This window comes from Lepeophtheirus salmonis, chromosome 2 (assembly GCF_016086655.4).
Source record: "Lepeophtheirus salmonis chromosome 2, UVic_Lsal_1.4, whole genome shotgun sequence".
NCBI classification, from domain to species: domain Eukaryota; kingdom Metazoa; phylum Arthropoda; class Copepoda; order Siphonostomatoida; family Caligidae; genus Lepeophtheirus; species Lepeophtheirus salmonis.
The window spans coordinates 40256872-40280294 of record NC_052132.2 but is presented as its reverse complement, the minus strand read 5'-3'; the positions used below and the strand labels follow the sequence as shown (position 1 = coordinate 40280294).

The following is a 23423-nucleotide window of genomic DNA, read 5'->3' as shown; positions in this document are numbered from 1 at the left end:
ACGATGCATAAATTGTATGATAATGTAAATCATAAGTACTCAAATATGTGAGTTGTCAACATTAAAGCAATCTTGGATAAAAAATACAAATTGAGAAAAAATTGTTTTAACTTTTTTTAGATATTTTAATTCATAAGCAAGGATCATACAATAATTTAGAAGCCATTATAGAGCCCTATATCAGAAAATATAATTTGTACAGAGTGGGGAAGGCAAAAATGAGTGGTCAGAGAAGTGAGACATATCAGTGCTCAAACCGGTGTATCTAGCGTGTTGGATACTGCGGACTGTGCTGACATTGACGCCAACGATCTTAGTCATGTCCTTTTTGCATACTGGGGCATCAAGGAGATCATGTACCCTTTGACGATTGGCCTGTTGCTTGTTTATTTTTTCTCGTAGTGAGATGTATAATACACAAAATAAAAGCTCTTTGAACGGAAAACAATTTTTGCAAAAAAAACCCAATCTTAAGCAGAGGAGTCGTTTGTGCACAAGGTTAAAAAACCCCGCTCATTTTTGACTCCCACTCTCTAAGCATAAGATTATTATAAGTAAGGCTCATAGCTTTTTCATGATGATCCTTATTCAAAATTTAAAGCATTCGAAGTAGTTGTTTATATTCAAAGCCAATCAATTTCTATCCTTAATATTGTATATTGAATTTTTATCACACGTGATAAAGTTACGTAATTAAGTAGTTTTTAAATAATTTTTTTTTTCTTTATATATTTTAAAGCAATGTTTCTCAAAATGAGTGCCACCAAAAAAATATGTATTTTGACATCAAATATAATAAAATCTCATATTTTTTATATAAAAAAATAGATTTCAATACATTTTAAAATTAGAAATGTTAGAATCATATTAAATAAATAAATACATAAAATTAACCATAAAATTTTGTCTCAAGTACCCTTAATCAATAGGGCGTAGTGGCAATAGACCCTGGCAGTGACAGCAGTAAGCATAATATTTTTTATCATTTAACCGCCGAAATACATTTGATTTCACAAACAGCAAGAAACAAGCAACAACATAATGGATTATTTTTTAAAAAGAAATGCCCCACAAGGAGTAGACGTGATTGACTGTAAAATGAAGCCTCAGTTTCCTTTATGCACTTCATTAGAGTTTTTCTGTTGAAGTTGTTGGGTTCTTGTGTTGCTGCATCGATTGGGTGGTCAAGCAAGCATGTAAATCACTTTGTAAGCCTGTTTTTTTAAAAGTTTAAAGCTCGTATTATCCTCTGCTCATTACTGTCTAGTCTAAAAAAATTACAATTAGTTTATCCAGTGTCATGCTTAAACATATTGCCTTGAGATTTTATGCACTTATGAAAGATGACCTGATTGAAAAAGTTTGAGAAACTCTGATTTGTAGAACATACCTTAAACTATTATTTTAGCTTACTGATTGATTTTTATGAAAACTATTCAAACCTGCTTTTTTGTTGATACGTCACATATGTATTAACAATTTATTTTTATTTCTTCGATGTAGAATTGTTAAGTTAATTTTGGAGAGTTGACGTACATAAAAGTTTTTTTTATGGGACATTAAACCATAAAAACAGTATTTTACTTTGTATTTTCTCTCAGTTGTACGATTTAAGAGATTTCTTGAAAATAATATTATATAATTTTTACTTGTCTACTAATTTTTTTTTCTATTTTCAAAAAGAGAAACATTGATTTATTTGATATTTTTGGATGGTATTTGTGAAAATTAACATTTATTTGTATCAAAAATATATATATGTAGGTTAGTATTGTATCCATGAAAACGATATGAAAATCTTTTATTAACCCTTTGTTATTTCCCTGCGGTGTTAATCCCCCTAAGAGACTGAAATGTCCTTGTAATATCGTGCAGGTATCATATTTTCGCTCCATATTCTACATAAATTCTTAATTTATCATCAGGGATGGGAAAAACGTATAGAAAAATAATAATTATTATATAAAAAAACGTTCTTTTATATATATTGTTCATTCTTTTAAAATCTATCTCTAAATAATGAATTCCCGCCTACTTTTGGTTTAAATAATAGACATAGCTTTAGAATATTTTCCCTGTACTAATGCTACTATAATTGTTGGAGGTTCCCCTCGCTATAGCGGCCATCCCTCAAAAATCAAAATTTGATGTAAACTAGGATCTTAATTCAGTAGTACCATAAGTCTCTCTCACGATCTCCTAAATTACCATCACTATTTATAATATACTTCATAGATTATATTTTTTTGAGATTATAATTCTTAATTCTTAAACAAAAGATCAAGTAAATAAAAAAATCCCATATTCTATAATATTTGATTGACAAACTTTGACTAATTATGGAATAAATAACAAAATTTAGATAGTAAAGATACTTAAGAATGTCTGTGATATGTTAAAGTCTTTATTTTATTTTTAATTATTATTTGTCTTTCATCATATTTTTTTAATCTTATAATCACGAATTTTTGGCGTAAATTTTTGATATATTATATTACAATGAGACATGTTTTATGTTTGCAATAAGATATGCTTCAGTAAAATGAAGTAAACAATTACTCTTGAGATCCAATTTACATAAAAAAATAAATAAGGTCTACTGAAATACAAGTTCAATATTTAATACACATATACAGGGTGTTCCATTCAAATCTGAACACTTAATAATTCAATAATTAATGAAGGTTGAGTTATTGAAATAGATTCATATTTCGATATATTAAATCATAACCAATTAGTTACAATACAAAACAATTCTGAGCTCTCTAGCTAACGTACAAGTGGAGAAAATTACACTTGATCTTGACGACGAATTTCCATTTGGCAAGTCAAGGAGTCGAGCGTCTCCAGGACAACGGTCTACGCCTTTAGCAAACCCGATACGTTGGAGAGGAAGAAAAACTATGTCTAAAAGGCCAAATTGGGTCTGTAGGTGTTAAAGAAAACATCCCATGTCAATCCCTTAAAGTCCATGAGGGGCTATGCAAGAGATTTCGGAGTTTCACACAGGACTTTCCAGAAAGTTATAAAAAAGTTGATGAAAATACCCTTTTGAGGGTAGAGAGGCCAGTTTTGACACCAACCATGAAAGAAATCCATCTTCTCCGTTACAAGACTCTATGAATTCTATTGACACTTTTGGCCCCATACATCCCTGATGCCAACTCCCTTGACTACAGCTTTTGGGTACATGTCGAGGTGAAGGCTTGCAGTGTCCAAAATCCAAACACTGAGGCCCTCAAAGCCACTATCAGTCAGCACTGGGACGCCCTGACAGAAGATTTTAAAGTTAGAAGTTTAAAATTCAAAATGTTCAGATTTTAATGGAGGACTCTGTATATCAGTTACTTAATTCTTAAAAAATAAACTTGTATGCAGTATGAGTCAATACAAACTCATGCGAAATAATAAAATTATTCTCTCTATGAGTAAGTAACACATCAACATGGATGTGAAGGGTTGTAAATCCTAAAATAAATTTTAGAGTAGCTGTTATCATTATTCTTTCAGTGTAAGTCCCTGTTGTACTCTGAGAAGAATTGAGGATCAGAAACGGTCTATGTCCTTGCTACATACAGACTGAAATTTGTGTTGATATCCATATTCTCATAGCTAATTTTAGCTGATCTAATGGAACGTCATGAAAGTTAACCTGCTATTCCTCCAAACATTTTTCAAATTGTCAATGTTACTATTTTTTATTTCTTCGTTTTGTACGCAACGTAAATGCTTATGGTTTACAACAGTATATATTTGATTTATGACTAAGAAACTATGGTACATAATATCACAGTGGAAGTAGTACGACTTTTACAGAGGAGAGTATTTTACTGCCCCTACATTACAGAGTTCCAAAAGTATATTTTTTAAGGGATATTTCGGGGATTTTTAATTTTTGTATAAAATAAATTTAGATTCTTAAAAAATATTTTAGTATATCTTTTATATATATAAAATGATTATTTTCCATTCATACAAGGTTCGATGTAAAAAATTACACCATATAAGTTCAAAGAATGGAGTTTTGTAAAGTTACTAGAAATCAAACAAAATATTAATAGGGAATTTGTGAGTCGTAAGAAGATAGGTAGGAGTATCATCATTATTCAGTGTTGATCTTATCTAGTGGTACACATTTTATTATTTTCAATCAGGAATGACATATGTGCAAAATCATAATATGACAACAAGACAGTTGGAAAGAGAAGAGAATATTCTAAATTTTATCAAGGCCAACAAAAATTCATGGAAAGTTCTACTCTTTTCTTATGAATTTTTTTTCAGACTCTACATCACAACCGAATATCTAAAAAATGTTTAAGCTTCAGTGAGACATGTCTTCAGAACTAATAATCCAGCCATAACCATGGTCTTTGTCATTGTAGAGCCTGCCCTCCCATTTTCGTGGAGAGGAAGGAGCGGCTCAGTGTAGATGTTTACATCAACCTTATGGATAAAATAGCGCTACCTTGGGTCAGAGAAAAGTTTGGGGACAACTTTGTTGTTCACTCAAGACGGAGCCCCATGTCATCGTCCCTTTAAGACCATATCCTTCCTGAGAGACTACTTTCCAGACTTATGGGACATGTGGTCGTCCTCCTCTCCAGATGCAAACCCCTTGGAATAATATATTTAGATGTATCTGGAGAAGATGGTGTGTACTAGTCCTCACATGAGTGCCATGTGACAATAGGATTCCCTCTAGAAGGAGTGGACTAAGATCGAGCCTGACTATATAATCAAGGTCTACAAGGGATTTAGGCCTCATATTCGGGCAATTATTAGAGATAATTTACTTTAAAAATACAATAGTGTCAAATATGACACCTCAGCATTTTAGTTTTAATGTACAAAATTTTCAAAGCCTTTTTAATTTTAAGTATTTTTCCTCAAGTCTTTTACAACTACAATACCACTTCTCATATAATGAATGATTGTTTGATTTTCTTTCTAGTTGCAAAATATTTAGAGCTAATTTAAAAAAATAAACATAATGTTATTTTTATGATTATAAATAACTTTATATGTTTTTGAGGATTCATTAGATATTAATGCATGCAGCTATACCTATGTTTATAAAAAATAATTGCGCTAAATAAAACTCAAATAAAACATTTTATGTATGTTAGCTAAACTTATTTTTTAAACAAACAGTGATCCTTTTTGTTTACATGGTCTCATATAATTAATTATGTTATTTTAGTAAGTAATTTTTTTTAAAATTTACATACAATAAACTGTTCTTGGTTTTTATTATAAACCAAATTTGTAATGTTTTATAGTCTAGACTTTAAATTTGTGATTCCTCTATTTAGAAAAACATCAAATCAACAGAGAAGCTCTTTATCTGAAAACACATTTATATTATTTAACTAATAATATTCCATTTCTATCAATACATTATTCTAATTCAGTCTATAAAAGTGCCACAAATTGTACATAGAGTCTAACCATTTAAGTTATAGATTTTATTTTAAAGTCCATATCAGACCCTAATAAAGTTTTATAAGTCAAAAGAAGACTGTTTACTCTACAATATGTTTTAAAAAATTGCACCGTTCTGGATAGTAAGATTTAAATCAACTTTATCAAGAACAAACCTGTATCATGAGTATTTCTTTATAATAATTATACCTTATAATATCAACAAATATTTATTCAAATTTCTTCCTTCTGTTGCCACCATGGCCTCTAGTCTGGGCCTGAAGGTCTTGCACACATTGATGACGTAGTCATTGGACATATCAATCCATTCCTTCTCAAGGGAGTCCTTCAGGAATCGAAATTGCGCTAGGTGACTTTGCAGGTCAATGAATCCCTATGTTGCATAGTCCAATTCTCAACAGTGATTGGGGGGGGGGGGCTAATTTGGAGACCGTAAGTCGGTAAGGTTTTCCTTGTACCAAACTTGAGTTGTAAGTTGCCGACAGTAATCCCCTTTGGGGTATTTGGCATACAACCAGGGCTTCACAACCTCTTCTTGACAAGGCTTCAATTTCTATGGCTACATCGGTCCATAAATTTTCAGTCACAATCTTGTTGTATTTTCAATTTCTTGTCTTCTGAAGAGGCTCTTGCCGCCGCTGTTAAAGAATCTCTTGACCTTATGTCAAGCATAATAGAGCAATACATAATGTCTGGTACCTCCTTTACAGCTAAGAAGATATGCAATTGGTTGTCTTTTTGCCTCTATTGCCTTTTTTTGTTGGCGTATTGCAGCTAATAATACAGCATTTGAAACCTGATAAATTGCAAAACAATTTCTTCTTAATAACCACACATCGATTGTAAGTAATAATGGCGTTGTGGAACTCTAATTGGGCAGTGCTATTATCTTATACACATTGTAATTATAATTCCTGGCTTTATCAATTCATTTCATTATTTTTAATTAGAATATTCCCCCCAATAATTTCGTCAATAGTAATAATTGTTGCCTTTTTTTGTTGGGTTTCCATGGTCGAAATTTTAATAATAGTCTGATATTTAAGAAGTAGAAAAAAATAGCATTTTATAACGTTTGTTCAAGATTACTTTTCAGTTGATCCACCACAAATAATATTTTGTTATATTAAATTCGTTTTAACTTTTATCGACGAAAAAACTGTATAAGCTTATATTATTGAAACTTTAATAATATCATGCAAAATTGGCATGATTTTCTCAATAATATGCAAACTTTTATACATAATTTTTATTACAAAATTGTATATATATACATAAAACGTTAGTAAATACGACTAATTTTTGTAAAACACTTGGTAATCATTAATTCTATGTATTAATATAGTGTTTTTACATATTTGCTGAACTAATTTTAATAAACAATTTTAATGTATAACAATATTGATGGATAATTAGGTGGCATGCAATATCATTTCAAATAGAAATATTGCAAACAAATGACTTAATAGCATTTTTTAATATAGTTATTTTATGCAATTAATAATAAAAAAATATATATATTTGAAAAAAAGAAAAGAAAGAATGTCATACAATGAAACCATTTACAAATCCTTATAAATATTTCATCAGTATGTACAATAACATCAATAGAACTCTAAAAAGTTAGTGATATAATGTTTTTCAATATTTCACAATATTTAAAAAAAAATCTATATAAATTAATTATGATTTTATAACATCAACTTAGGAGTTCTTAATTTTTTGGTGTGTATTGATCTTTTGATTTAGTCAATCATTTTTCACAAAGCCTTTGCCATATTTATTGACCCTATTATAAATACTTATCAGATTTGATTAATGAGTTTTAGTATCCTCAATTTAAACAGTTTGACAATTTTTGGCTCAAAAAGTTTATACATGCAATTGAAAATATAAAATCAAGAATCATTAAAAAGTTGTAAATTTCTTACATATGGCCTTCTAATATTGCAAAAATATTACCTCATAAAAAAAATGCTAAAATCTCGTGTTTAAAAAAAAAACAAAAATCTACCAGTCTAATTGCAGAGGTGGATCAAGTTATGCATCATTAATTTTTTTTATAAAAATTACCAACAACAGTTTGTGTTTTAATTTTAAGAAATCTCAAATCTTATCTAAAAGCTTTCAAATCTCAATTTAAAAAAGATAATAAATATTTGATTTCACCATTTTACAAAAACCCTTATTGTTCTTTTCTTAAAACAGATAAAAATTATAATTTAATAAAAAGTAGAAAATTCGGATGAAGCCTTACATTATCTTTTGATTGGATCCATCCATTTTTTGAGTCAAAATGTTTTAAAGCTGCTTAAATTAAAGATTATAAAACCATTTGTCAAATATGATACGTATTGAGTCATGGGGTTAATAAATATTGGGAGGCTTTGTGAAAAATATCAAGGGCTTCAATACACTAAAAATTTAAAAACACTTGAATTGATGTAATTAACTTAGTGTGCGTTATAAATGTAATATTAGCCAATGAGAAGTAATAGATAAATCATACAATCTGTGATGGTAAATATTTTTATGGATAAATTTTTCTTGGTAGGCTTATATTAATTTTGTACGTTAATACAAATAAATATTTTGTCGTTGTTGTAAAATTAAAGCATTTCCATTTTATGGTAATATTTGAAAAATTATACTATATGATAATTATAAAATCGGCCGAGTTAATATTTTAATCTATTTTACAAATGATTCACAGAATTCTGGGGTTCTACACGACTTCCATTATTTTATCGATATTTTTGACGATTGGCCTTGCTTCCTTGACATCAAAATTGCCGAAATGGAATCATGAAACGAAAATTGTGCGTAATTACCTGTTACAGTGTCAGGATAATAAACACTATTTACATTTTCAGCCACCAGGCTTGCGTTTTCTCAACCTATTATTATTATTATTCTTTGATTGTTGTGGAGAGAATATCTATGTATTGAATAACTACTTGTAATGGTGCTCATGAAAAACAATGAGCAACATTGAGTATTTCTTGGGTCTGGTCCGGTTCACTCATCCATATCAGTTCTTCAAAATTATAAAGTTTGACCTTTGATTACGTGACTCAACGTTTTTTATTCTTTTTTAATCAGTTCTAGGACTGACAGTCCTAAGAACCAACAGTCTTAAGGACCGAGCCCAGGACCGATACGATTGGTCCTTATACTGTACTATACTGGACCGAAATAATGAGTAATGTTACACCACATCAATTCAATTATCTCAGCCAAATGGATTAATTGTATTAGAGCTAAATGTCCACATATTTCTAACTTATCTTACCAATAGCAAAAAAAAAAAAAAGAAGAAGTTTTTCAATAATTTTTGTTTAGTTTTAATACAAATTTAATAAAGAAATCTATTAACTCACAGTTTTCTTGATCATTTTTTATGAAGTAAACTTAGGATACAGTTATTGAATACTAAAGCCCTACTTCTAAAAGAGTTATGTAAAACTAAACATCTAATTTTTTATTTATTTTTAAAGTACATGTAATCAAATCGTATTTTCTCGCTTTAACGAATATATTAGGATAGCCATCTTTATATTATACTTCAAACTTTTTAAAGTTGCTAAAGGTAATGCCAAAAAAAAAAAATCTAAAATAGATAACATTAGTTATATCTTTATATAACATACTGACACTAACTTTTATTTTATATATAAATGAATGCTCATTTTAAATGCATAGTAGACAAATCTCTAATAAAGTGTCTTGTTTGAATATATTCTTTTTTACTTCAATATCTTTTGCTGTACATAATTAATTATAATCATATACAGGCTGTGTCAGAATTTGAGTACCATTAGCGTTATTAAATTAAAAATAGGGCCTAGATATTTTGTTACCGAAGTTCGACTTAATGCACTTGATCGTTGAAACGTTTCCAGGCCACACTGCAAATGATGTGCAAGAACCTTGGAGCGAAAACTTTGAGCTCTTTTGGGCCTAAAACCTTTTGCACCGCTCCTCACTTGATCTTAAACACCTTGATATGATGGAGGGGGGCAAGGAAGTTTCCAGGCTCAGCAAGAGATCCCTGATGGCATCCGCTGGAGCCACGTGGGAAAAATATTTCAAAAAACGTTGTGCATACTACGTTTAAGACAGTCAGTAGTCAAGTGTCTCCGCTATGTTGTTCTGAAGCATGGAATCACATGGAATAGATATTGGTTAATTGTGAGACAATTTGTAAAAAAGTATTAATACATATTCTAATACTATCTGTGAGTAATTTAAGACGGGACTACCTTGTATCTATACCTATTAATTATATAATATTTATTTAAAAATATTATAGTATATAAAATAAATTCAAATTATTTCAATCATTTATTAGTATTTTCTGCTGGAAAGCATTACAAAATGTTAATTTCGTCATCATAGGTCCTTTTGGATATTCTAGTACTTTAAACATACAAAAATTTAAAAAAATAAAATGATGTGAAATATGATATCTCCATCTTTATTTTTCTCTTTTAATTTTCCTCAAATTAGAAATTTCCTTACTTTAATCAATAAAAGAGGGAAATACAATTTCCTTAGTGCATATGCCCACTCAATTTCTGAAGAAATATAAAGAATCATGAATAATGGTTATAATTATCTTGTAATGTCATTGTACTGACATGGCGAATGGAAAAGGATACATGCAATCAGAAACCAGTTTTACTTGTTTTAATTTCATTCAAAAGTATGTGGCTAGAAAAAAAGTAAACTGTTTGGCTTGAATTAATCAGAAAAGGCTTAAAATTTGAATGACAGGAAAGACAAGGACTAGAGTTTTTATTGGTGTTACAGTTAAAACGACCTTGGTACAGCACCTTTCTACAAAGACTGCTGGTATGAAACATGCGTGAGTGGACTTTTAGTGCAAGGCCAATTCGCCGAATGATATTTGGACGAAGGGAAAATTTGCCAAACAGACATTTCGTCGAAAGATAATTTGGGATAATAAGCCAAAAAATCATTAAATATTTCAATTTAATTTGAAATGATTGTATGAAAAATAGGTATTGTTCACTTACTATGTATGTTGTATATGTAAATTAATGAGTGTTCTATTGCAGAAAAATATATTCTTTTTAGTTATTTTAATTAATGATCATTATATAAACCCAACATGTGTTTTGAATATAGTTCGAATCCTTACCGTTGTAGTCCATTTAATAACTTAAATAATAAACAAACACTATATGGAAGCAGTTCTCCATTATCAATTAATTATCATTTGACATGATGTGTTATCCATATTGGAAAATACTGTCGTCTCTTATTTCCCCGTTTTCTTCTACAACTTGAACTTTCAGTGCCCTCAAAAACTTTTCAGGGGTTATCCTTACTACAGCCAGAAGCCTCTTCTTCTAATATATTATGGATCATACCGAAATCGAAATGACTTCTCTTGCAAGATATTATGGTTTTTCGTTACTCCATGCGTATTTTCCAATCATTATGTCGAATGATAATTAATTGATAACAGAGAAGTGATTAGTACTTCTTCCATTAGAATCGGTTTGCTGCTGTATTTGTATTTAAGTACACCAACTGTAAAGATTCGAACCTCATACTACTATGTTGCGTTTATATAATATAATGATCATTAATTAATGTAATTAATACAAAAATATTTTTCTACAACAGAACATTCTTTTATTTACCTCTATGAACAATACCTATTTATCATCCTATCATTTAAAATTGAATTGAAATATATAATCTTGTATACATCAATAAATTAAATATCATATTGCCCAAAATTTCCCAAAAAGGTGGGTGCAAAAATGAGTTCACTGTCTACTGAGGTAGCATAAACTGCTGAAGGATAACACCGGGGAACAATTTGGTTCTATTTTGTAGTGGACTTTTTCCTTGGAAATGAGATACCAGGATCAAACTAATAAAGTGATCCTTTCATGATGAGTAGAGAATTTAAATATTTCAAAATGGGATCACTTAAAAAATAAAAAATGGAAAAAAATCTTTGGAGATGCATATTTTATAATTATTTTATTAATTATACATTGAATATTTTTCTTTAATTTAAAATTTTGGGAAAGGGTAAGGTTTCAACATTATATAATTATTTATGGGGAAATCAAAACAATATGACGTAACATATTTATAAATAATTGGACTATAGTTTTAAAGCAGACATTATACCTAAAAGACGACTAAAAATATTCAATTTTCCACAAATGCTCATTTTTTTCTTTTTTATAGAGCTGGTACAATGTCAAAATGGCATAAATCACCTGATTTTTAATGTCTTCTAATTGAAAATACCATCAAAAAATTACACTTTAACTTATATCTTATGTTTAACTCTATCCTTTTCAACTGATAATAATTGAATATCTTTTTGATAATGATTTTGATTGTGTGGAAAACAAATTCTTTCAATAAAGAATTTAAACAGATATTTTCAAATATATGGTTATTTATTCTTGTAGAGCTAAATTATTTAATACATTCGTACAATGTACATATATGCTTTTGAATAATAAAAGTAAAAATTGCATAAAGACTGTTGAAAGTAAATGTAATGTGTAGAGCTTTCTTCATACAAGAAAATTATTCACTTTTGAAATCTTTTGATGAAATTTCTTCTAATCAAAGCAAAAGTGAAGCCACTTCTTCTTCTATAATTCCAACTATTCAAACAATAAACTTATTTTTATCATAAAATATGTATTGTCTTCAATGGCATCGTTACTACAGTGAAAATACTACAATCTTCCATTAACAAGTGAATTGTTAGCTTTTTAGAAAGTAAATATTTTTGTCTGTCTAGTGTATTAGATCTCAAGGTTAATTTTTTTTTTTGAGATAACAGATATGATGGGAAAAATAAAGGAATGTACAGCAGAAGAAATGGAAAGGGTAAACAGTTCAGAATCAGAAGACTTTAGTTCTTAAAGCAAAGGTCCAAACCAGTAGTACCTAAACGACAAAAGCTTAATTCTACCATTTGTCTATTAATCAATGCATCAATGTTTACACTTAAAAACATGGTATCAAAATCAAATCATGTTTTTTTTCAGCTTTCGTTTGTTTGTATAATGAAACCTTTATAATTAAAAATCACAGAGATTAAACTGTAATTAAATGCTACTGCAAGTTTGGGGTCCCCACTCTGTACTAATTGCCTTCTAGTTTGTATAATGAAACCTTGGGATGTCCAATCCTGTGTCCCGTAAGTCGCATTGGAGACCATTATATGGTGTTGTCCTGGCCCATTAATCATTCTCACTTCAAAAAGATTTTTAGCAAAATTGTCAGAATATTTTCCCAAATAAATGAATTGTTGAAAAATTATGGCTTGCGAGGAGGTGGGGGGGGGGGGGCATTTAATGAGAAAAAAGATTTTTTTTCGGGATTTTATTTTCTTTAAAAAGTTCATTCGAGATTTTTTCCACTTCCTTCCCCCAGGTTGGAATTAAAAAATAGATTTGGCCTAAACTTGAAATAAATATGCATTTAATATTTATATTAAGCCATTTTTCATGAAATTTAATTTTATAGGTTCTGTGGTTCTGAAGGTTCGTTTGATATCTACTGCAGATATGAGAAAATGTGAAAAGAGAACAAAAATGAAACCGTTTCAATGTTATTTGGAGAGGAGAAAAAAAAAAAAAAAGACCCAAAAGTCATTATCAATGCCGTGCGAAATGAGTACTTAGGAGTACCTGAGAAGTGGTTTAAATATCACCTTTTCTCAGGAACTTTAGAAGTTGGAACCAAATTTTGTAAAGACCAAAGGCATTTGTGCTCATTTTGCAACACAGATAAGGAAACAACGGACTACCTCTTCCTGGACTGTGTCATATTAAAGGACCTGTACAAATTTTAAGTCCAAGACTAATCGGGAAGACTTTTTATCACATTTTAAAGGCAAGGAAGAAAGTAAAGTAAACACCATAATATTAAAAACCCAAGATATTATTTATACTTAAAGGACAACAAAAGATACAGATATTCAAGACGTAATTTCTACGTTAAAATTGGCAATAAAAGTTCTTGAATCAGTTAAATAAATGTTTTAAATTCTTATTTAAATTTAAAAAAATCTGTTTATTATTTTGTTTTATATGTTCGTTATGTTGATCTTTTTAAATAGTTTTAGGGGTATATTGTAAAAATGAACTGTGATGTTATTGATATCATAATTAATGAAATATAGAATGCCATATAAGCAATATTTTCTTTTGTAGGTTCTGTGGCCATTAAAATATTTCTAGTGGCAATGTCCAAAAATTATATTAAAAGTTGGACATCCCTGGTCTATGAGGTTAAATTGTACTTTAATTTCGTGGCAGACCCTGTACACAATTTTATTGAAGATAATTGAAATTTTGGCTTTCATGGAACATTCTCCTAGGTTATATGAATAATATACTAATTATTGGTAAAATAAAGTTAACTTGTTAAAAAGTATTATCGCTTTAACTCAAATTTTTAAATTAAATATCCTTATATATAATTTTAATAAAAATAGAACTTGTATTAATTAATGTAGATATGCACATTGTAAAAAGTATAATTTGAATTGGTATATGAAATGTTTGAACTAAAAAAAAAATGTAGTTTTTAGTATGTGTTAATTCAGCTTAATTCAATAAACTATTTATAGGAGAATGTCACGTCTTTTATTGTGTGATTAGGGGAGTCATGTTTACTAGCAATAGTTAAACTTATACTATTTTTATAAAACAAACTTTTGATTCTAATTTCATACGTGGGTAGTTTTTAAGGTTTTTGTATAAACCCAGAGACAATTACATATATATTCAATATTGTTAATAATATAGTAATGATTCCTTTTGAGCTTAGCAGAATGAACACAACTATGGTATATAAATATAAATTTTGGATTTGCTTCAAAACATTCAAGTTCCAGTTCCGTCGAGTTTGAGTTTTTGACTACTGCGTCAATTCGAGGTTGTTCGATATATTAATTATAAAGAATTGTAGATTTCAAGTTTTTGATAATTTTTTCTTATAACAATTATTTTGCATCAAAATCTACACTTTTGGCTTGTCAGCACAAAAGAAAGCTGCTACGATTTTTCTCAAAAAATAATTTGGATTTCATTTTTTTTTTTCGGCGAATTATCTTTCATTACTATGGACAAGCTATTATAATAAATCTTTTGAAAGTGCTCAAAATGCATTTAAAGTAGTAAAATAAATAATAGATTGATATATTTTATTTGAAAGGCCATATAAAATCTAATATATGTTTCTTAAATTAAAAAAAAGTTCTAAACTATAGCAAATATTTTTGAGTATCTTAACTTATCCCACAAATTTAAATTTAACCAATATGATTATCATGTTAATATTGACTACTCTAGTTTTGATTAAGTAATTAATTTTTGAACTTCATCTAATCCCCATTGTGTTGTAAAAAGATACATTATATCATATAAATATTGTAAAAAAATAAATCTGACGTCACTAGATAATAAAAAATATGATATTCATTTGTAATAGTGTGTTGTATTCGAGTCATAATGTTGGAGTTAAGTCGAGCTTGAGTTTTTTTTTACCGAATCGAGTCTGTTATAACAATAAAGCAACTTTTCAGTTCGGTCGAAGTATGAAATTTATGAGAATTTCCTCAAATGCAATGTGGTTTATCTTTTTAATAATTCAACTCTTATATTTATAAGTAAATAGTGGCTGATGCTTTTTATTACCCATTAGAGTGATACTCTAAATTTGATTTATCACTCTTCCAATATTCTGAGTTTTTATTATTCGAGCTCAAGTACACTCAAATTTTCAAAAAAAAAAAAAAAAAAAATCGAGCGAGTTGAAGTAGTTTTCAAAAAAATTTCGACTTTAGTAAATTCAAGTTCTTTTTTGTTCGACTAGTGCTCAAATCCAAGACTTTTAAATATATATATTGAGAGTGCCATATTATTTGTACTATAGATTTTCACAATATCAAGTTAGATGATATTGATCGTTGTTGCACGCTTGACAAATTTTTTCCTTAATAAGGTTTTGTGAGGACATTTATTTTATAAAATCATCTGAAAATAGTGCTTGGCACAACTTGGTGGCCCCATGTTGAGGTCCAAAAAGTCCGGTGAGATGACACAAAGCTCCATTTTGAGAGAAAACAAAGTTGTCTCCGAACTTTTCACAGTCCCATGATAGTACTTTCTTATCCAGAAGTTCGATGTAAGCATCTGCATTGAGCAGCACCTTCATCTCCACACAAATGAGAGGGCAGAATCCATATCGCCCAAGACCATGGTTCCGCCTGATTTTTTTTTTCTGAAGACACGTCTCGCAGAAGCTGATAAATTGTCTGGATTTTCGGTTATAATGTAGCGACTGTTCTTTTTTTTCACAGTGGCATCAACGGTGAAAAAAAAAAAAAAAAAATTAGAAAGGAGCAAAACTTTGCCCGAATTTTAGTTTGCCTTGAAAATCTTTAGAATCTTCTTTTCTCTTTCGAACCGTCTTAGCTGGCTCTGTCCAGATATTATATGATTTGTTGTCCTCCTCCGTGATTTTGCAACTATGTCATTCCAGATTAAGAATAATAAAAGGTGTACCACTACATAAGATCAACATTGCTATCAACTTCCATTTCATTTTAATATATTAAACTTACTTATTTAGTATATATTTATTTTGATGTAACCTTTGGACACATTAATACATTTAAGTGCCTCAATGCTCTTATCAATTAGTAATTTCCGCCAAAAAAAGTTAAGCATTCTACCATTATTATATGAACTCTTAGAATGAAAGTTCAATTTTTGCAATATTTTCATGACAAGTAAGGGAAATTGGGGAAAGCAATGACCCCTTTAGTTTTTAGTTCAATTACTTCAAGAAATTACAAGTAAGAATCGCCAAATTTACACCCAACATATTCCCATACGTCTACTATTGATTAAATATATTTAATAGTCAACATTTTTTCCACAAATTGCATTTGATTGCGACTCGTCAAATGTTGAAACTGTGTTCATAACTAGGGAGTTTATCATTTTTGTTTAAGAAATAACAATGTTGCTTATGATTAGCGTGTGCCAATAAAAAAACTTCGTAGTAGAACTTAACGCGTCATATTAAAAAAGAAAAGTGGAGTATATATTTTTATCATTAAAGGAAAGTTAATCTACCCCTATTAACTCCGAGGAAATCTGAGTAGTACATAATAAAGAAGCTGTGAGCAGAATTGTGACACCTGTTGCAACTTTTTCCTTTATAATGAGCGCTACAGTATATCAAATCGATATATAAATCAACGGAAAGGGCATATATGACAATAAAATGTGTTGAAAGCCCAAAGAACAGTTGCCAGAAAGTCTCAGCAAGGTGGGAAACAAACCCTAAGAACAAAATCCATAATTAGGCATGTTAAAAACTTATTTGCTAGAAATCCAGTTAGGACGATTCGTGGTATGGCAAAAAAGATGTATGTGAGCCATACTTCTTTTGAATGTGTCCAAGTACATATGGCCTCCAAGATCTTTTCCATCTAGGCAAAGGTCAAGGGATCTGCCTGCAACAAGTCTCACAGGTGTATGAGATCTTTTGAGTCCACCATCAAGGCTACACGGGCGGACTTATCAGAAGACTATATCTGTAAGGTTTGTACAGTCTTAAGGAAGAGGGTGGATACCGTCATTGAGGCTGAGAGAGGGCATATTGAATAAAAAATGTGGATTTCCGTTATAATTAACTACAAATAAACTTAACTTTGTTCTCATTGTCTTCACGAACTGGTTTTTAATAAAGTTTGAAAAACAATCTTTAGTGTAAACTTAAATATGATGCATGGGGTATTATACAGTAGCAATATGAATTTTATGGCTGGTGTTTTTTTGAACTTCGAAAATAAGAGACTGTTGTATCCTTTTCTGTCTCCCCTAGTAAACATTTCCCATTAAAAGAGTTTCATCTCATTTTATGGTTGTATATTTGTACAATTTGGTTATAAAAATTACAATTAGTGCACAACATATACATATGTATGTATGTATGTATAGCTCAATTTGTGGGGAAATTTTAATTTGATCAGTTTTTAAATGACTAAGATAATTACACATTTCTTAATTTACGAGTATTTTGAACAGCAATGAGAATATTTTAGCTAATAACGAGTAAAACTCATAAATACTTATCAGTTCCCTCAGAAACGGAAAAATACCAAAGACAGAAAATTTTGGTAGCTATACTATAATAGATAATTTTCCTATTTTGTTGTTACCATTTTGTTTTCTTATCCTCTATTATACAGGGGAACGCAAACTTTGTACGAATAAATTTAAGCCAAGGACAAAAATTATCTTTAAATGCAAAATCCAAAACTGATCTCACTTTTTTCTCATGCATCTAGTTAAAGAAATATCTTGAATTATAGTAATTCGGAACAGTTATCGTTCATAGCCATTTCTCACCATTAAAATAATTACCAAATTAAAAGTGCGAGTAATAAAACTTATTTAGAGTGTTTTTTATGATTATAAAAGTTCTTGTTCTGAACTCAATATATTTTCTTTTTAAGGGTAAAAAATGATGAAAAACGACACTTTTCTTTGGACCCATATAAGTTATTCGTAGGGATAAGACATATTATAGAAAGATATTCCAGGTTTTTTATTTAAAAAAATATAATTTAAATAAATAAATTATTACTATTCCTTTTTCAATGGCCCTGTACATGGTCAGATGGAGTTGGACTGATTAAGTATAAGTAAACATTATCGTATTACATTTTCTGACCTAGGAATCTTTTTTGAATTTCATATACATATAGTATATTTCTTTCTCTAGGAATGAGTGGGGCGTAAACCTAAGCACATTGAGTTCATTAGAAATGTTTCTCCCGAGTGCTGCGTTGTCCAATTATCTACACTATTTCACACACTGATAATTTGTACGAGAGTTATAAGTGTAAGTACTTGTTGAACTCTAAGTAGAATTAAGGATGGAAAACGGAGTAATTCCTGTCTATACCCCTGTTGGATCAGATCATATTTTAACAACCTTAGTTTTATATTTAAGAAATGTCATGACTCGTCAAAATATTTATATAAAGGTCATTAAAATACTTGAGTATATCCTTTTGCCGTCTATAACATGATATAAATAGTATAATATGTTAAATAATAAATGTTTTCAAATTATTATTAAAGAAATAATGCTGACAAATGGTTTATTTATTCATACGAGTCCTTCAATCCATTTAGCTATACATATATTCCTTTTTATCTATATAAATACATACAAAGATACTAGTATTGTCACGAGACTAAAATTTTCGTACCGGCTCAGGATCCAATATAGGTATCGGGATTTTGGTGCTTTTACGACTTCAGATATGAAACAAAAATGGTTTTAAGGGCAATCGGCATGCATTTAGGAGATTTATTCATCATTTTTGTGTAGGGTAGTGATAGCCAGAAATTTGATGACATTTTAAATAAAATTAATGGGATTCTTGCAATGTTTTTAAAAGGCAAATTTATTGGGGATTATGGAATCTCAGTAATTTATAAGGGGTCGCACCCTTTTTGAGAGTAGGGGCGAAACAACTATTACTGCAGAGTCATGGGGAAATCCATCTTATTGGATAAATTATTGATTTTCTGGGTATTGAGAGAAAACAATGATTCAATTTAATTTTATTTAAACAATACCCTTATTTTTTACTACAGGAATTAAAATAAAGAAATGAAATAAACCCAAATTTAAAAGAAAAATCTAAATTTTAATAAATATAGGGGAAAAATACTATTTATTTAATAAGTCACTTTTTTCTCCTTATTTTGTAACAAATTAATTTATATTTGACTTCTCTTATCTGCACTCTCCAGGTATAAAGAAGGAAATTTCTGAAGGGTCTCAACTGTCAATATTTAAATGATTGTCCTTGATAAGATGGCAGGACGGTCAAAGTTAAGTCGCAGGCTGGTAGTTGCCGACCTATGGGCTACGTCATGTACAGGCAGAAACTGCAACTATTGGTTTCAATATCAGTTGAGTATATTAGCGGTTTATATTCATCAGTTCCCTATACCACTGTAACACAGGGGTACCGAACAAGACTAAAACAATTATTTACATGAAAAGTATTATTTAATTGTATAAGTTTTCCTGAACGTTATAATATCTCTTTCAATCTCGAAATTAACAACAGTCAATTAATTCTTCCTTTTTATAATCAGGAAATAACTTTGCTTAGTTAGGCATGAAAGTTAAGCAAATCAAAGAATATACTGTTTGAGTAGAAGGAGTGGGATACCAACTCAATTGATCAGAATTGCTCGAATAAGTTTCCAGTTAGGATTAGAAAATAATTATAATTTGCACTGTATATCTCTATTTATTTATGCTTATAGTAATTTAGGATAACTATGATTGTTTAGATGGGCGGTTTTTACATCCGATTCGGACACGTCCTTAATATGTACTACCATGAAAAGTGTGTGATACAATGTTTTATGTATCAAATTATTAAAAAAAAAAAAAAAAATCAAGGATAATATAATTTGAAGCAATTTTATTATCATCGTTAATCAAAAAGTTGATCATGTCGATATTGTACATTTTCTAGTTATTTTTATTGCTTAATAAAACTATCAAATGAATGAATTCATATTTCATAAAAATTGATGTCCATTAAATATATTAACATATACTTAATATTAAGTTCAATATGCTATATAAAATACCCACAAAACTGAGTGTATTTCATCACTTCGATCAAAAAACTACAAAACAAAAACAAAGATAAAAAAAAATACACCAAAAAATCCGTATCTATCATTAATGATACAGTTTTAATAGGGGGATCCTTATTCTTTAAGAATTATTATTTCTTTGTGAATACCAATTTTAATTTTGTACTAATTTATTACAAAACTTGCGTGATTACTTTGGAAAAATTAATTCAAAAAATGAAAGGAAATAAAAAAGTAATCATTTACTTTGAAACAATAAAGTTACTTTGAAGTTTGTGTTAATTATCAATATATCAAAGCAAGAAATAGGTAAATTTTCATCTAAAAGATCTTTTTACTTAAATTTATCATACCCAACAGATGAAACAATCCCTTAGAGCACAAACCAAACAGTTATGCCGATAAAATTATGTAAATTTTGAAGTTCCAATATTAAAATCAAGCAACTTTTACCACATATTAATTCAAATTTAAAACCAATATATATTAATTTCTGACAAAAAAGTTTCACGAGAAAATTATTTTCAAATTTGTTATTCAAATGTCTACCAAAGTCCCCCTTGCACACACAAAAATAATCCCTTAAAATAAGAAGGATCACCCTAATGTTTTAATTACATTAAAAGAGTTTATGTTCGTGTACAAATTAATTACTTTTATAAAAGTTTGTTAGCTGTGTACTCTTATAAGGTAATAACTATCATTTTTATATGTAAATTTATGATGAATCTATTTTAAAATAGGTCTATCCAAGTTTTGAGTTTATAGGGAATAAATAAAGAGGTAAGTGATATAAAAAAAACTATATTTAAAGTAAAAGTATTTGATACATACATACATATAATATTTAGAATCCAAACTTTCCCCATTATTTAAGAAAATAATAATTGTTAGTGGTGACAAAAATTATATTATGTATTTAGAAATAATTATGGCGTTTTCCGATCATTAGTTATATAACTTTCAAATGGATGAAATTGAACGGCACATACAGTCTGCACCCGTGGGTTAACTACGAACTTTGAGTGCGTATGTAAATTGAACATTGTTTTTTATTTTTGCCATTAGCTAGAAATGTATGACCTACTTAAAAAAAGGGATAAATCTAATCCACACTTAACTTTGAGAAAAATCATTCTAGCTGTTTATGTGTGCACGGGTCACATACAAAAGTTCACGATTTCAATTGCGATCAAGAACCTCGAAACTTTTTCAATGAGACTGAAACTTTGCAAAGTATATTTTTAAAAGTAGGAATTACTCATGTGTATGTAGCAGCCAACAAACTCTAAAAAAAGAAAAAAAGAAATTGAAGCCACTCTAATGTGTTGGTTCTACCTGATCAAATGAGTATATGTATTTTGCTGATTCAAAATAAAAGAACTTTAATAAAAGGCGGACAAAGAATGAAAATAATATAAATAGAAAACAAAAGTACCAATTGCTTTTCTTTTCTATTCATGAATTTGTATATTTGTGACCAATAATTTTACTGCATAAAATATATTTGCTGCCTTCTGTGTTTTTATATTATAGGTTCAAACTTTATCTTTAGTATTTATTGTTGTATCTCAGCCAAAGATCTGAAGAAGTAGGAAAATGGAAAATTGTCAGTAGACTGAGAAAGAATAGTGTTTTTAAGGACGAAGGAGTAAGGAATAACGAATCCAGGATTATAAGTCTATTTCGAAAGGAACTATTGACTTGTGGTATCTTTCTTCATTGTCATGATCTTTGTTGATGCTTGAAAAAACATAAGTAACTTCATCGATAGAAAAAAAACGAATGTTTCAACAGTAAAGACCATAGGTAAAATTAAAGCTAATAATATATATAAAGGAAATAAGTATGACTGCGGCAAAACTAATAAAGACGAAAATTTTCACGCCAAAATTAGTTAAAACTTTACTTGTTCTTTACAAAAATCTCATCCCTAAAGTATTATTTATCACTTACAGTTTTAATTTTCAACTATGAAAAAAGGACATAATATCAAATCCCTCCTTTATTCCAATTGTCTTTATATAACATACAAATATTTGGCCTCTCTAATACATTATTATATCTTTCCTCAAATTGTTATTATCAAAATATAAATAATAATTTGGGAAAACATGTAGGAGCTATATAATAATGTGTAGAACAACATTTGTGATATCCAGCAATCTCCTATTCTTTATTCATGGTACACATATTGTTTACAACAAAATGTATTATTTTTCCTCTTTTTTGGCTTATTTTCCAGTAAAAGTCGGAAATACAAAGGACATATCTATAAAAAGAAAGGTTAGGGTTCCCTGAATTTTGGAATGAATAGTTGTACATACATACGTATACACAAATGTAATTATTAATCTCTTTCTTTTGTAGACATAAAAATGTTTAGATTGATACATTTGTGTAGGTTCTCCTTTCTTATTTGTTCGCCATCTTTTATTTGAGATGTCAGAAGCAATGGCACAATTTATATCCAATACAAATCAGACTCACAAGCAGATACAGAGATACCAACACAATGTGCTTCATGAACTTTTTTTATTTAAAAAGATAAGGTTATATGTTTGCATATCTATGTACAAATCTTAAGTACCTATATTATTTCCCCATGGGTCATACATAGATGCAATGATAAGGTAAATGTAGAGGTGGGATTTTAGTAAGAGAGCAAGGAGAAGGGGAGAGAAGGAAACTTTAGAATGAGCTTACTTATAATTCCTCTTGGTGTAATATTTCAAATTATTCTAGAATTATCGATTTTTTTTTAATAAGTGCGTTTGTCTTATAGAATCATAAATTTTGGTACTTAATTGCTACTCAAAGAACTCACTAAAATCTAAAATATATTAGGGACAAATAACATAACATATTCAATTTGGAAGAGTGATAGGTGTTATATTAAACATATCGAATGTAAGGGCCTATTTTTTAAATGAAAACAAAAAAAACTGTGGAGTATTTCAGCCTTTATTCAATTTGAAACCTCATATGTTACTAAAATGAAGCACAAAGTTTCAATTGGAAGGGCTACCTCAAAATAATATCCATACAACATCAACAACTTCTTTGTTTTTTTTAGCTGTGTACTTTTCTACTCTAAAATGGCGTTCATATATATTTTATGACATGCCTATTGAAGGATAACTGTTGAGTTTTCTAGCTGATATCATTTTTCATTAGTTTTTGAGCAGGGAACATCTAAATAAATAGACTGTGAGCTCATGTTTAATGGGGAATAGCACGAAGGATTGGTTG

The 23423-nt window shown here is 29.2% G+C and overlaps 1 protein-coding gene across 6 annotated transcripts in view; it reads right to left on the bottom strand.

Annotated features, from left to right (window-relative positions):
- LOC121113760 (V-set and immunoglobulin domain-containing protein 2) overlaps positions 1-23423 on the bottom strand; it is a 445858-nt gene that overhangs the window by 68815 nt on the left and 353620 nt on the right. The gene's annotated exons all lie outside the window — the stretch shown is intronic.